Genomic DNA, 6,598 nt, shown 5'->3' on the forward strand with positions numbered 1-6,598 from the left:
CTATCTATGTGCACTTTTCTACACTTCAGCGAGGGAATTAGTTATTGTGATAATTATATTCATTATTGCACTTGTGAATGTTCATTTCAATTCCCTTTTGAGTTTTGAGTGATGAAGAAAATTTATAGTCTCTATTAAGACTTTTTTTTTTTTTTTTTTGGAGTTTTGAACTTGTATACTCTTAATTGATTCATAAACATAACAATAATCATTGTGTTTGAACTAAAAATTCATCGTGTCAATTCAAATTGAATGTTTATTAGTAACATTTGAACTAACTGTTCATCCACATGAGTTACCAACTAGAAAATTGTTCTATACCTTGACAAATGGCTTCATCTATTTGGAAATCAGAATGACTTTTGAAAATGAGTTATTTTTTTACAAAATATTTTTCTTTCTAGTGTTTTGTTGTATTTTAAAAAACTGTATCGATGTATTTGATTCATTTTTCATAAAATGAGTAGAATTGTATAATTAAACATTTACATTTTAAATATTCTAGACTCTGATGGGATTATCTACGCAGCTGCAATTCTTTATCATCTATGGAGGGTGCGAAATGGAGCAGTATGGGATGCATGCTTACCACTCCCAAAAAGGGTGGTAGCTATGGCCGAAGCCACCATGCGCACATGGCGACAAGTCCACGCCAATGCACCAAACAGAGCACTACCCGCCCCAACTGTTACCGGTACTGCCCAACGCAGCATACCCGAGCCGCTACCACCGCCTGCTGCCGACGCAACCCAGATTGCTCGAGCTACTCCACTACTGCCGGGAGCAGCACGCCACACCGTCCAGCAAAATCCGGAGCCGCCGCCACTACCTCATGGTTCTACACAACGGCCGAGCAAGTGTTATGTCGTCGCAGGCTACCATCATGAGACAAACTCAGCTACGGTAGGAGCATTACTCATGGACGCGGACGGTCGTTTTGTTTCAGCGTACAGCGCGCCCTTACCTCATTGCTTCTCCCCACTTATGGCCGAGGCATATGCATGTAAGGAGGCCCTGTCTATGGTTGCGTACGCGTGGAGAACAGTCTATTGAGCTCTATACAGATTGTCAGACTCTTCAGAGTTCTTTGTCTTCAGCAGGTCCGCCGCCACGATCATATATTGGCTATGCTATTGATGGATGCAGACACTACATATCTACCTTTGCATTTTGCCATATTAATTTCATTCCTAGATTGCAGAATTATTTAGCGCACAGTTTAGCTTCTACAGCATTTGAGTACAATACGGCTATGCATTAGGACATTGTCCTGCCTGACTCTATTTCAGTTTATCTATAAATACAACTCTATTGGCTGACCTTAAAAAAAAACATTTAAGTTGTTCTTATGAAGTTGGAATTCTAAAATAATGCCCACATTTTATGTCTGGTACATCCAAAATGCTTGTTTATTTTTGTAAAATAAATAATTTGTGTAAAGCTTGGTAGGCTCTTGTATAAATAGTGGTGTAAACCCACTTCCCAAATCAATGTGGGACAAAAGCTTCTTCAAAACCTTTTCCCTTCACTTTTCCAACTCAAATGGATCTACTTTGAGAATCAATTCCTCATTCACCCGGCCATTATCCGTTTTGAGCGTACAATAAATCAATCTCTTCGTCTCACTACGAAGAACCCGAATCCACTTTGACCCGACCCTAATCGGATGTGGACCCCACTATTAATTGTATCACAAAATAGCCACTTATTATGTAATTTTATGTCATTTTAAACTATTTTTTCCAACACATAATATTATCTTTTAGTATTTACTCTACTCATGTTATTAGGGATAACAATAGGAATGTAGGTACCTATATGTTTTAGTCATTTTCAAATGTGAATCTAAATACATTTTTTTTTAAATTATCAAATTAATTACAAATGAATATATATTGCATATACCCATTCCAAACTTGATTGACACTACAATATAGTACTTGAATCATCTTGAAACCTACTATACACACTCAAATGACACAATCGGATGCAGGGATTCACTACTACCTCAACATATTTCAAACTCGACTATGAACTACTCAAACCAATCCTAATACTGTTATGGAGGTCTCGCACTTGGAATTATTGTATACATTCTCACGCATGGATAGTATTCTTATTGTCCAAATTAAAATTCAAAAAATAACACTCAAAATTTTAAATATTCAAAAAAAAATAAAAAAAGATAGATATAACTGAATTGATCTAATGTGCACACATGACCACACTACTTGATATTATTGTTACCTACCACTAAGGATAGCATTATTTATAGGTTTAAATTAATATAAACAATCGATAGACATGTAGGTTTAAATAACTGCGTATTTTCACATTTGGAAAATAATATGAAACACAAATGTTGATAAACATGTTTTCTAATGGAAAAAGAAAAATAGAAAATTATTTAAAAAAAATGAAATAGAAAAATGCACTAAACAGGTCAGACAATATAATTTATTGTTGATTTTTTGTCTATTCATTTCTTTGTGAGTGATAAAGGAAACTCACACGATAATGTGTACTGAATAAATCTCAACATATATAATATTTCACAAATTATACAAAAAGTATGAAAGTTTAACCCCATGTACTCAGCCATTCCTTTTTAGGCTCTATACATTGTTTTTAAAATGTGTCTAAATGTGATTTATTACTATTGAAAATTTGGAATGGAAGAAAAATCTTTAAAAATTGATTTGAACCCAAACCCAATATTTAGTAATGGGCCTTTTCAGGTGGATACTTATGTGCCTGAAGATTGGACTTGGGTCGGGTCCATCACATGGGTTTACACTATTTTTTTTCCTAAAAAAAAAAATTGCAACATCATCTTTTTCTTTTACATACTCATAATTCTTTATAAAGTAGTATTTGTTCTATACTTTTTTAAAAAAATTTAGTCCAAAGAATCTAAGCCTCTATCACTGAAGTTTGAACCTATGACCACTGTTGCAAAAATCGCTCTTATGCGCCGGCCGGCCGCCTAGTGTATCACCATAAATAATTGGTGGTCTAGGCGGCCGGCCGGTTAGCGCTTTATTTTTTATTTAATGAGTTATTTCACTCAAAATGATATCGTTTTGAGCGAAATAACTCTAAATTGTTCAAACCATATATGTTTTTTAGGTTAATATTTAATATTTTAATATTAACTATTAAAGTATTAAGTAGTTTATAATTATCAACTCTTTAAAAAATTTTAAAATAAAGAAAATTTAAACAAATTATATAAAATAGACAGGCACCTAGCAATTTTTTAAAACATGCCTATAGCCACCTATTTTAAAATGGTAATCAAGATGCCATCACACTTCATAGTAATTGGCAAAATTGGTGTCAGAGGTGGAAGAGGCCTCTATAAGCATCATCTTAATTATATATCATAAATTTAAATCTTATACATCATAATTTAGTGGTAATTTGTTGATTACCGGAAAATAAAATCTATTTACTTGATTTTTATAACTTTGAGTGTTTAATTGAACATTTTAAAAGTTTAAGGACCTAAATGTTCCTTCATATAAAGTTCAAAGGACTATTTAATTATTTTTCCTTTATTATGAAGTTGTACTTGATAATTATTTTACCTAACACCCTAAAAAGAGACTGGGAAGAAAGGTGAGGGTCTACAAGCTAAGGGAGCCAATCTCATATGATCGAATAGCTAGAAAAAGAAAATCTAAAAGCCAAGTAACTTTTAGGTATAGCTTAATGACATCTTTGTAACTCTCAAATGGAAGGTCACAAGTTCGGGTCTATTGAAATTATTTCTATGTGCGTCAATAGATAAAGAAAGTATGTATAGACAGACACTAGATTCTAATAAATTGTACTCAGAAAAAGAAAGCTACTTAGCTAACATATATATATTTCTTTAGCCTCACCTCCAACTTGACATGCACACCTATCTTTGACTCCTTCAATTCCACCTCAGTTGACCTTTACAGAGAAAACCTGAGCGGGGAATGCATAAAAGACAACACTTCGCCGTTGCCGGGGATCGAACCCGGGTCACCCGCGTGACAGGCGGGAATACTCACCACTATACTACAACGACTGATTGATCTCTTTTATCGACTATATTAACTTATACGAGGTAACCTTTACAGAGTGAGTTTAAATTCTTATCATAAATAACTAGTAAATCTAATCATTCTTTTCATTATTTAAAGGTATAATTCATAATTTATTTCAACCATGTATAAATAAAGCACTTTTATGTAGATAATTTTGGTGGGTCTTCTAAAATTGTTGCTTGTAAGTACACTTGTTATGTATATTATTTTGTAGACACATGTATATTTTTATTTGTTAATTAGCATGTATTTCAATCGAAATAATAAATATCTTAACATTTTAGAAATTTTAGAGCTGAGCCTTAATTAGATTTTGTCAAGACTTTAACTCTATCAAGGATTTTTATTGAACATGAATTGTTTAATGGATTACAAGCAAGCTAAGAAACAACACAAAACGTTAAAGGTTTCATTCATGATTAAAAAGTGAAAATTGTTTTTCAAGGACATGGCATGAAAATGTAGCCGATTGATTATGATGTGGCTTCCAACTACGGTAAATAGCGAGTCGCACTTCTATACTGTCACCCTCAGTCATGACATTTAAGTTAAGCGACAAATCAATTACGCCAAATTCCGGATCAGAGGGCTACAATTTAATATTTTTTTGATATATAGTATTATGAAGATTACTCATTCCTTGTAGTGTCCGGTTCTATTGTCATAATTTGTACAAGCATTTTCTTTTCCGAAAGATGTGCTAAATTGCCAACACTCAATCCTCCCCCTAACAACTTTCTTATATATTAATAACTTGTCGATGTTTGCAATGCCTTGGTGCTTGTTACTTCGTTTATCAAGTATAAACTCAAAATCTTTTTAAAGAGAACTCAACTATTTTCATTACGTTAGTGTTTTTTTTTTTTTTTTAAGTGAAAAGTTTTATACTTTACGTTTTACCGTGAAATTAGGGTGAGCGTTTCGGGATTTGATTTGATTTTCGTATTAAAAAATGATACCATTCTGTTTAATATTATAGTTCGGTTCGGTTTGAAAAAGTTTGGTTTCGTCTCGGTATTTGATTCGGTTTAACATTATATTTCGGTTCGATTTGAAAAAGTTTGGTATTCTGTTTGGTTTAAGAACCCCAATTTTTAACATTTTTTAATTTTTCAAACACACTACCAAACAATACATCCAAAGTAACATTATATAACAAAATAGCAATTCAAAGTTCAAACACACTATTAAGTACTAATTACCAAACATTAGTTGGCTTTTTTGCCCAACCGACTCTTTTGTTGGCTCACTTGGAATAGTTAATATTTTGTTGACAAGATGAAGAATCATCCATCTGTACAGTTAATATTTGGAAAACAAGTGTCAAATACTGTATAGCTAATTTTTGAACACAATCCGTCATTGCTTGACAAAATATATTTTCAGTGCACTGGAATATTATTTTCCAGTGCACTAAAAATCAAAATTAAAATAATGGTGAAGCACATTAATTTCATATAAACATGAAACTAAAGAAAATACTGAATGTTGTAAGAATAACTCAAGTTAGAGATAATTGTAAGGTAAAGAATAATTGCAGCAAACAGTAAAAATGCAAAGTAGAAAAACCATAAAGAAATCAAATAAAAAATTTACTTATTATTATTATTATTATTAAAAAAATAAATTGTATTTGATTCGATTCGATTTTTTATCAAATTGTACTGTGCGGTTGAATTTGATTTTTATCGAATCATTCGTTATACAAAAAATTCATTGTTATTTGGTTATTCAGTATATTATCAAACCGAACTAGTTGGATTTGATTAAGGTAAACAGAACCGAATTGCCAACTGAAAATTCACTTTTACTATTTATAGTTTCTGGTTTTCTGGTAAGAGGTACTCCGTAACTCACTGTTAATTGGTCTCAAAATCCCGCCCGCTAGCCGCTACTCCAATTTCCAACCCGACAACCCAAAACGTCTACGGTGTCGTCTCACGTCATCAATGTCGTACTGAGCTGGCACCGTAAGCTTAAAGTTTCATCGTTGGTCGACACGCACGAGGTACGGGTCGGCTTGATGACATGGAAATAGTGTCACGTGATCTGTGCATGTACCAAACCGATTAAAAATGCGATGAAAGCAAGGCCAACATACTATCTTTTGTACATTTTTTGCTTATTATTTTCAAACGCCTTTTCTACACTACTATTTTATAATTTATACTACACCCTTCGTCACATTTTATGTGTCTGATTCAATTAACGAGACTTTACTGAAATTATTTTGAATTCAATTTTTACATAATATTAAATTTAGTATTAATATATAAAATTTATATTTTAGAAACTACACTAAAAGTATTATAAAACATAAAAATAACTAAAAGCTAATAAAGAAAATAAGCAAAGAATAAAGAGTCAGTTTGACTAATGAATAGTAAACATGACAGATACAGTGAGATAGAGGAAGTATCAATTTAACTTCATTTTTTTTTTCATAAGATCATCTCCAACCAAAACACCAAATGCCACATCAAAATAAATATTCTCATACCAAAATTTATTCATTTTCA

General features: G+C 32.3%; 1 non-coding gene across 1 annotated transcript; it reads right to left on the bottom strand.

The window, feature by feature from the left end:
• Positions 1–3,988: 3,988 nt before the first annotated feature.
• TRNAD-GUC lies at positions 3,989–4,060 on the bottom strand. The gene has a single exon. It is a non-coding gene; the product is annotated as a tRNA-Asp (tRNA).
• Between the last annotated feature and the right edge of the window lie 2,538 nt (positions 4,061–6,598).

Source organism: Ipomoea nil, unplaced genomic scaffold (genome assembly GCF_001879475.1).
Source record: "Ipomoea nil cultivar Tokyo-kokei standard unplaced genomic scaffold, Asagao_1.1 scaffold0679, whole genome shotgun sequence".
In the NCBI taxonomy this organism is placed as follows: domain Eukaryota; kingdom Viridiplantae; phylum Streptophyta; class Magnoliopsida; order Solanales; family Convolvulaceae; genus Ipomoea; species Ipomoea nil.